At 33.0% G+C, this 11,141-nt stretch overlaps 1 long non-coding RNA gene across 1 annotated transcript; it reads left to right on the forward strand.

Annotated features, from left to right (window-relative positions):
• Window positions 1–3,237: 3,237 nt before the first annotated feature.
• On the forward strand, window positions 3,238–10,442 carry LOC149774163 (uncharacterized). The gene is made up of 2 exons (XR_016416969.1): window positions 3,238–3,488; window positions 8,780–10,442. It is a non-coding gene; the product is annotated as an uncharacterized LOC149774163 (long non-coding RNA).
• Window positions 10,443–11,141: the final 699 nt, after the last annotated feature.

The raw sequence follows: 11,141 nt of genomic DNA on the forward strand, positions 1-11,141 counted from the left end.
ACGTCACATCAATATCGATTCGATACCGCAAAAGAATTCTCCGCGAACTTAAAAACGCTTTCCGAACAATACCGTGCAAAAATAAAAAAATACCGTCGTAAAATAACCGCCATCGACGCGGTCGTGTACTCGGTGTCGGGTATAGTAGCTGGCACCGGTGTTATTTTATCCACGGTAACCACGATAGCCCCGATCGCTGTTCCAATCGCTATCTCCGCGATGACAACAATTGCTGGAGTCGCCAACGCAATCACTAAAAAGATATCATCGTGTTTTCAGAAAAAACTCAACGAGTATACAGTAAAACATCAAATAGTATCCGACGCGTACTCGAAATTATCCGGGTTGATCTCATTATCGATTGATAATTTGTTCGTATCCGATGTTGAATTCTCCGCGATGGTCCAGTTATATAGCTCCGCGATGTCAAAAATCGAGGATTTTTAACTGGAAGCCGGAACCACCTGGTTGCTGAAATTAGACACTAAAGACAACGAATAATAATAATGTCGCTGAACCCCGAAGGGTTTCAGTTGCTTCAGCGGATCGCGGAGAACACCACTCCGGTACAAACAAGTATGATATCAGTGACATCAACGAAACCCGAATTCAGTGTGAACTTTCCATCACCGGTTCCAGTGAAGGAAATAGCGCTGGCAAAATTGCGAATATATCACAGTTGGCCTAATATTCGAGCGGACGCATTTAATGGACAACAACCTAATAACTCGCTGGTTTTTGCACGGACAAATAAACCCGATGGGACCCCAGACTGGGAGGAGGTTACAATACCAACTGGGTCATACCAAATAGAACAAATCAATAAGGAATTTCAACGCAGGATAAAATCGATCACAGGAAAAGAATCAAAAATCGCTATTACGGTTCATGAACCGACGTTATCGTCGACGATTGAAATAAGCACACCGGGGTATATGGTTGATATTTATAACAGTTCAATAAGAACCATACTAGGATGGCCTAAGAATCCACCCGCGGACGCCCCCCCCATCAACTATCCTCAGATACGATAACGGAGATGGTGGTAGGCATATTGCTCCATACAACGTAAATATTGCATCGGTGATAGCGATTAATCTAGTGTGCGATGTTATCGAAGGGAGTTACCAGGTGGATACCAAGCAATCAAATCAAGCTCAACAGGGGTATATCCTTTATTCGTTTTCACCAACAGCCCCTCCGGGATTTTTGATCATTGAGAGTCCGATTAATCCGGTCTATATGCGATGCCATGATCGGTTTTTAACGAGAATTAATTTTAGAATTACCGATCAGTCAAATAACCTAATTGACCTACAAGAGGAGGAGTTAGTGATCACTCTGTTTGTAAGATCATAGCAGCAGAGGGGGCGATGACATCGACGCGGTCGTCGATGTGCTTACCGGACGCTGACGACGCTGGGATCGGCGCGCAGAAGGTATTAATTAAACCAAATGACGTTCCGGACAATTGTCGATTTGGCCCCTCGACGATGACAACGACGACGACGTCGTTTTTTTTTTACCAGGCGCTGACGACACTAGATCGTTGAGTGCAGAAAGTACTAATTAAGCCAAATGACGATTGGACAAAATGTCGGATTCGCCCCCCTCTGCTGCTCAAATATATATTTCTACATAAATTTTTTTGTAAATTAATGATATATTTCTTTAATTAAACTTATCAACACTATTTCTTAGAATTATTTTTCTCCATTTTAGAATTTCTAAATAACTCAAAATTTTGACAAGCCCAAAATCTGGACATATCCAAAATCTTGACAAACCATATGATCTGGTGTTATAATTTGCATTAGTATGAAAATAATTTCAAAATGATTTTAGCTGATTTAAATTTGTCGTACTGTAGCAGAATGTGGTCTTCACTTCCATGCATGCTTAGGTATGAAGCAGGAATTCTGCAGACAATAGGAAAACACTCATGAATTCATGATATTGGTTTTACTGACATCACATCAAATTAGATTATTTTAAGATGAGTTAAACCTTGAACATTTTATAGAAGAATATTCATTAAATTAATTATTTAAATATTAATTAACTCAAAATATTGTAACTGCCATTTTGAATGAACATGCAATGATAGAAAAGAAGAAATGGAAAAATGCATGGACAGTGAATGAAAACTTCTATTACAAAAAACATTGTAGATTCCATTTACATATAGAAAACATGGAAATGGCATTATGCTATCATTACAACTGCATTTCCTGATAGGCAGGTACCAAAAACAAACATTAAATATTCAGTCCTAACCATGGAATATATATATATATATATATATATATATATATATATATATATATATATATATATATATATATATATATATATATATATATATATATATATATAATCTTTGTTTTTCCTAAGTTTAAAAAAATAATATTTAACTGCTGAGTAGCTTGTGACCATTCACTACATGGCACTTTTTAAACTGTAAACAGCTGCATTCCTCTGTCTTCTGGCATATTCTGTATGTGAAGATATATACAAAAATGAACATATTCATTATAATGTGAAAATCCATTGAAACAAACATATAAACTGACATATACAGGCAAAAAGAGGAAATGAATAGACAAACAAAATATTTAACTTAATAATCCCAGAATTCAGTTATTTATCTCAATTATTTTAAATACATTTATACAAATTACTGTATTCAGGACTTCAGACTATATAAATTACCTATCTCATATTTCCTATTTTCAAATGATGTCGCAGTGGTTCTTCACAGGACTAGCTTACCCGTGTGTAAGCATGGTATAACTAGTTAATCCGCTACTTCACAAAGTTGTATTTTTTTTATTTTTATTTTTTTTGGTGATATGTTCATTTTTAAAAAAATTGTATTATTATTATTTTTTAATTAACATTATAATGCATTATGGGTTATCCATGTTTAATTTGTGAAATATCATGCCTATTACAAATATTTGCTTTGTAAAATATTTTGCCTGTTTCAATAGTTGATACATTTTCAAATGTAAAGATCTAAAATTTGTTTTGATTCCGAATTTTAATTCCTGGTCGAAAACAATTTAATTTAAGAAGAACAAGCTGCGTATAACGCAAATATTTTCCTTCTGGAACCTGGATTCGTTGACTGTGCCTTATTTATAATCTCTGCAACTTCGGTGAGCCTCATATGTTTACACAGACACTCTTAACGGAAACAGCCGCAGCCTACCACATCGAGTTCGTTACAACGAATGCTGGGAACAAGGATGTTGTTTAAAATGGGGGGTGGGGGTGGCATGATTCGTCAGGTAGTATGAGACGAAATTGCACATCAAACAAATAAGGCAGTACAGAATATAGTCATTCTGTGAGAAATAATTAAACGCTAATAACATCATAATGACGGGGTGCAAAATTCATGGATGACTGCCATTCGATCTTGTCCAAAGCAGCAATGTGCTTTCCATGAGGGACCGTCTCAAGAGTGCGATAATGGAATCCAGGTATAAATGTACACTTTTTGTGGATGTTTACAATACAACGAGACAAAAAACCTAGTTTTGGGATTTGCATAGTTTTCCCATGACATTATGAAGTTTGAAATTGGATATATGTCGATCAAAGAAAATAATTGTAATTTTCCAGTGTCACATCAGTCTCGCAATTCTGTTTTTACATAATCATCAATTTAACAATGCACAATAGGTGTTATAGACGAAAAAGTTGCATTCCTAATATTTCACTAAATAAAGTCATCAGTATACATCATCTAAAATCATGCTTAAAAATGAATTGTACATGTACCATTTTCTTTAAATATACCTGTCCAGTCTAGTGGTACTACTGTACTGATAATGACCTACTGGGATTCGAACCCACTCATTACCCCCACCCCCTACCGTGACCTTAGACCAACAAGTAGATCTCCTTTTTTTAAACCAGTATTGTCAGAAGAAAAGGCCGAGATCTACTTGTTGGTCTAACATTACCTTTATTCAACATTCCTGGGTAATGCTAATTTTTAGCAAAACTAATAAATAATGCACAATTTCATTTCATTTCTTAACATAAACGTCCAACAAGAACATTTTGAAACTGAAATCTACTATCCAGCACAAAATTACATATTTTTATAGGTATGAAATAATTGTGAATATATATATATATATATATATATATATATATATATATATATATATATATATATATATATATATATATATATATATATATATATATATATATATATATATATATATATATATATATAAATAAAGGTAAGGTGATATAATGCATTCATTTTCATTGTATATATATATATATATATATATATATATATATATATATATATATATATATATATATATATATATATATAGATATATAGGGTGATAATGTAATGCATTCATGTCATGAGCAATACAGAATTTTGTAACTGCCTATTGATTCAATTCATTGTATGCACCCTTTGTTAAAGTATGTTTATATTGGTATAAGTACATTTTATTTGATAAAGATTACATATATATCCTAAGTACAATTTATTTTACAGTGATTACAAAACGTTTAAACTTATTTTAACAGACAGTGACATGAATAAAAATTATGGAAAAGCAAAGTTAACTCAGAAAAGCAAGAACTTAAATTATTCATATACATTAAATATGCAGGAATTCATGATTTAAATTTAGAGTTAACTTTATTTATAAATTTTTGGATCTACACCTAGATCGTAAATTTATTTTTCTTTTCATTTGTTAATGAGTTTTTTGTAAGGATTTATCTGTATGGTATTATGCAGACTTCTTTAGGTACCATTGTCAGCGTAATTTATTCTTTTACAGTTTCTCGCACCAAATTCAACCATTTCACCAATTTCAACTAATTTCTCAATTCTACACAGGTTTAAAAATACTTAATGCCCATTCATTCAATTGCAACCCCCTCCCAATTCTCTCCAGTAAATTTATCTAAGTATTTTTGTTTTAATTAATACTTTTTTTGTACTAACAGAAGCAGACTAAACTGTCCATGTCACCTGAGAAATTGCAGGCCTGAAAGCACCTCAGCTTTCACAATAATTATCAGTAATGATCCAAGGGGAAGTATTTTCTATATGAAATGATTTAAGTTTGTCTGATGTACAATCTTTGGCTTGTTCGATAAACATTCTTCTGTTCTGAATAGAACATCATTAAGTTTTGAAATGAATTTAAATGGACCTTTCCATTGGGCATATATTGAATTCAACCCAATTAATCCTTTGAGACAAAAATGCCATATGTTTTTTCTGACATTGTTGCTGTGGAGATTGGTTGTCAAATTATCATACCCTTTTATGTTTTTACCAGAAAGTTGTATTTTTTCTCTGGAAAATGCATGAATTTCATTCACTATCATTTTCAGCTCAGTGCTTAATCTGTTGTATATTTATGATTTTCAGATTGCCATTTCTCAGGGGGGACCAAAAGAAGAGGTATATGGGCAAAGTTATCTCCCTTCCCAATGTCATTAAAAGACACACGGTACTAATTATATGGAAGAACTGTGAACCAGTCTAGAAATGGGTGAAGAAATAATAGAGTATTTACAGGTTTGGTGGTCCATAATTGGTTAATTATGAAAATTAAAATTTTAGGAAAAATATCTTTTGAGAGCTTATCCTATATGTAATGTAAAAAAAATATTGACAAATTTCTACTGATGCAATTTTAGCATTTTTACAGGCTTGACTCAGGAGTACTCAATACTGAAAGTAGCACCTGATTCATTTGGTGTAGAATCAATAACGTGTTTCATGCACATGTATGTAAACAAATTGCCGTGGGTCATATGGTGTTCTCCACACATAAGCTTGCACCAAGGTTAGATGTGCATGAAGAATTATAGATGTCATTATCAGCACCCGTAAATTTTAAGTTATTGCATTTTGAATATGATAGTGTTTCCATATATTTACCATTGGAGTGGAATTAGTACCGTGAGTCCTATATGCGACCTATACCATAATAGGAGCTTGTTGTTTCCATGGTTATCACGTGCATCCAGGGTATCAATTTGGTGGTTTTTACATATGACAATTATAATGGAGTCTTTTTATCATGTTTGCATGTGATTTTGGAGAAAAATTCTATACAAAAGACAGATGGGGATGGTTTTATACACTGGAGAGTGGAAGTAGATAGCTCAGGTCATAGGGAAAAGAGCATAGTGTGGCCTGATGGCCGAATTTTAAATGATGGTACCCATAGATTGGCCTATATGGTTAAATACCATTTAACACATGCAACAATTCCCCAAAAGGGGATGGGGGGAGATTTTATATGTAAGCCACTTATGTCACAATCACTTATGTATCATTACTGATTATTTAACTTTAGAGACACACTCAGCAGATCAAAGCAGAGAACATTGTAAAAATAAGGACTGTGCACAAAACTGCACATGCTGCATTGCCTTAACCTGTAAATTGAATTATTATGTCGAGTCACATTGAATGTCAATTATACCGGTCTTATTTCTTATCCTAGAATTAAACTCCTTGACACCTATTCAATGTTCAGCATGTTTCTCATATTGGTATATTACATTTTCTGCATCCCTTTTGTTGAGGGAGCAGGGAGGGATATTTTCACTTAAAATAATAGTTTTCAACCCTTCATTCCCAATATAAGTCTGCAAAAGTCCTATCTGTATTGCATTCTTTACACAGGCAGTTTTTCTTCCCCAACCTCTCTTCATACAGTTGAAACATTCTTGATGTATAATTGCATGGTGAACATACTGCTCTCTCCCACCAAACCAGGTCTCGTTTTTCTTCATGTACCAAGTCCCATGATAGAAAACCTTTATACTCAGGGTGTTGCAACTTGTGGTCTCAGAACACATTATTCCAAATCTCAACATTTGATTACTGCGTGCACTAAGCGATATGTGTTTTGTTCACCATATATGTTGTTGTGAATAAATGAAAACAAGCTTCATGTCAGAAATATGGTTTCATATTTGAAACAAAAGCTATTTATAAAACCTACATTGCTCTGTTCTTACCATCAAGTAATATTAAGGAATCATTTAGCTGTAAATTAGAGCTTGCTATTTGGTTTGCCAAATCAAGGCGTATTACCTCCCCTTTGACTGTAAATGAGTGATTGCGTTGTTTGCTTTGTTTCTCTTTTGTTCAATAATGTATGCATTTTTTCAGCTTTATGTTAGAAAGTAAGTAATTTAACACTGCTTATAGTGGAAAGTAGCCACAGTAATGATTTTGAGACTTTTTCTTAACTTTTTATGAGCTTTGGGTAAATGTAGGTATATATTTATGTATTAGACAACTTCAGTATGCAATTCAATTCTATTACCGTACTTAAATTTAACAAGTAGTGTATTCAGTGACAAGTTTTATTAGTGTCTGCATATTGCATAGAGACATGAACTTGTCTTGGCATAGCAAAGTTTTTCACACATTTATCCACCTCCAGCATACTTAATAGCTTGAGTAATAACAGTTTGTGCATACACTTTCTGTCTCCAACATCAATGTCAGCATTTTAGGAACTTTGGATAGCTTTTTCAAATTTGTCTCTTGTTGTCCTTATGTAACATACCTGATGTTGATGTGTTATTTGGGTTGATACACATTTCCACCCCCACCCCCCTTGTTGTGGGGAACATTACCAGGCTTGAAGAAATTACTCTGTCTATTCTTTGCTTATTCACCCTTCCCCATAGTTTTATAATAAAAAGTAGCACTATGTTATTTAATTATTCAGTATAATAAAGCTTATGGAACTCTTCCTTGGCTTTTATACCTTTTTATTAACATTTGGGGGTCATGAATCACATGTGATGATAGTTTAAATAAGTTTGGAATGTCAGCATCTCTTGATGCTTCATGGGTGTGTGTATTTGTTTTAGTCACAAAAGGGCAATGGCCTCTTATCATTTTGACCTGTCATGTGGTACACTTATTTGTTTTGTTTGATTGATGTGAATAGGGATGCACTGCATCTTATTTCTGTGAGAGTCAGCAAGAAAAGAAATGCAATTTTGAAATTTAAAACATTTAAAACTTGTCTTATAGCCAGTGAGAGATGAAAATACAATGCGTCATGTAATTTGATACCCTGTGATGTCATAGTTGCTGATGTCAGCATGCTTGTGTTTATTTTGAGTAGCATGCATGCCATAGAAAGATAACATGAAGATACAAAGGCAGAAAACAATTATTTTAATAACAAGAATAAGCCACTAATAAGTACAATACAACACAGCAACATGTAATGCGGATGCAATTTAACTATAGATATTGGTATCACATAAAATGCAATTGCATTATTATCCATGCACAAGCATGGCCAATTCTTTCTTACAATTATGCTCTAATATCAAGGAGTCAAATACAACTTTTTCTAAAAAATTTAAATCTGGTTATAGGACACACGGTACTAATTATATGGAAGAACTGTGAACCAGTCTAGAATTGGGTGAAGAAATAATAGAGTATTTGCAGGTTTGGTGGTCCATAATTGGTTAATATTGAAAATTAAAATTTTAGGAAAAAGATCATTTGAGAGCTTATCCTATATGTAATGTAAAAAAAATATTGATAAATTTCTACTGATGCAATTTTAGCATTGTTTACCATTGGAGTGGAATTAGTACCGTGAGTCCTATAGATAAACTTGTTCCTGCAGTCTCATGAAGTTGTATTTTTTCTCTGGAAAATGCATGAATTTCATTCACTATCATTTTCAGGTCAATGCTTAATCTGTTGTATATTTCTGATTTTCAGATTGCCATTTCTCAGGGGGGACCAAAAGAAGAGGTCTATGGACAAAGTTATCTCCCTTCTTAATGTCACTAAAGATAAACTTGTTCCTGCAGTCTCATGAACTGAACACATCTGCATCATCATTACAAAAGGTCCATATTTATCCTAGTCTTTTTGATGATTAAAGAGCTCTAACGGACACAATCATTTAGGTCAAATACTCGTGAGGTTCTCGGAGGGAATACTATTTTCCCAGTGATGTATGTCATTTTCCCCAGGATGCACCTTCTTTTAATATTCTGGTCAGCTGTGGACTTCTGGCACAATATTTAAAGCTAGACTTAAGTAAACAGGCAAGAAGCAAGTGTGACTAATTAACAGTAAATCCTTATCATTGCAGTTATCGTGTGTAAAGGGCTGTCCCATCCACATACTTCAAAGAAACCATGTTCTCCTTAGTGTTATGTAAGAACCAGCACTTGTTGTAAGGGTGTTTAAATTAAGTCGGTGATGATGTGAATATAAATCATGATAGTAAAGAGTAGGCTTTGGACAATATTGTCAAATCATTGATTTGCTATAGCAAAAATAATTATTATTTAAGTACATGTAACTTCTACAGGGCATTACAGTATTAGTGGAAACTTTTTTAAAAAGTGTGGTGAAGTATGTTGACTTGCAAAAGTGAGCTGGCATAATCTGTTCATTTTTGGGGGAAATGAATTTGTGATGAAAATGAACCAACAAAAGCTACACAAAGGTGAAAGTTCCATTTGATGGTGATACTTGAGTGTGAATACCTAAAGTGAGTATGAATTTATCTTGAAAACATCTGCAGTCTAAAGCTATTTGTATTTAGATATATATGGCAATCATATATTCTAATTTATCTTGAAAACATCTGCAGTCTCAGGCTATTTGTATTTAGGTATATGTGGCAATCATATATTCTAATTTATCTTGAAAACATCTGCAGTCTCAAGCTGTTTGTATTTAGGTATATGTGGCAATCATATATTCTAATTTATCTTGAAAACATCTGCAGTCTCAAGCTGTTTGTATTTAGGTATATGTGGCAATCATATATTCTAATTTATTTTGAAAACATCTGCAGTCTCAAGCTATTTGTATTTAGGTATATGTGGCAATCATATATTCTAATTTATTTTGAAAACATCTGCAGTCTCAAGCTATTTGTATTTAGGTATATGTGGCAATCATATATTCTAATTTATCTTGAAAACATCTGCAGTCTCAAGCTATTTGTATTTAGGTATATGTGGCAATCATATATTCTATCAAGCCCAAATTATATGTCACCTTATTTCCTTAGGGCCACCTGGTAAGGGATTTAGCACTGTTTACTGATTAACATGCTTATTCTGAATTAGTTGTTTTTTGCACATATGCTGCTTTGTATATTTTGTCACTATTGTTTTTAAATTTAATAATGTAATTCTCATATATATGTATGGTACAGTACAATGCCATGTGTTTACTCCTATAAATTTCTTTGGTTGGAATGGAGATGCTTCTTTACTTATAGAGAAATCTGCACACATATATGAAAAACCATTATGCTTTTAATGTAATCATTACATTTTTGTCAGAATTACATATCATGTGCACCTGTATATAGATTACTCTTTTATGGAATTTTACAAAATAAATCAAAATAAAGCAACATCAGTTGTGTTTGCAGTTTATATTATCATCTCTTTAATTGCACTCATCATAACAAATTGAGAATATTCTAAAATAAAAGACTACTGCATGGGAATAGCAAAAAAGCCATTTGTCCATCATAGAGCTATGTGTACTTTCCTAATTTTCTGTTTATAGCAAGTGCAATACCCAATTCCAAGAATCAGACTAGATTCTTTCATTTAAATTTTGCCTCGCATTATACATATTTAATTTTATTATTTGTCTGTTAGTTGTAAATTTTTTTATTTCATTAGATGCTGTTGTAATGTAACATTGTTCACTGGACTTGACCTTGTCCAAAATTGAGTTCATTTTTGCATAACCTGACTAACATTTTTTTTACTTCAATTACGTAAACAACTAAAAATAGCTTTATTAGATTATATGTGTATGAGCTGATTGACCGAATTAATATTGAAGTGAACAACATTTTAAACTTGTTTTAATCTGTCTCAGAGTAAGAAATCATTAAGTTGAGTCAAGGTCATACCTGGACGAGGTGATTTTGATCAAGTGCAACTAGTAACAAACTTCTATTTTTTTTCCAAAAGAATGAACTCTTGACCCCCAAAAGTGCTCTGATGAAATTCTTGGATAAAGACATTTACTGGAATTTATACTGAATTCAAAACTGGAATAATACTTTTTGTGATTCAACAAGAGACTCTCAATACAT

Source organism: Sinohyriopsis cumingii, unplaced genomic scaffold (genome assembly GCF_028554795.1).
Source record: "Sinohyriopsis cumingii isolate HCF-2022 unplaced genomic scaffold, ASM2855479v2 utg000426l, whole genome shotgun sequence".
Lineage (NCBI taxonomy): Eukaryota > Metazoa > Mollusca > Bivalvia > Unionida > Unionidae > Sinohyriopsis > Sinohyriopsis cumingii.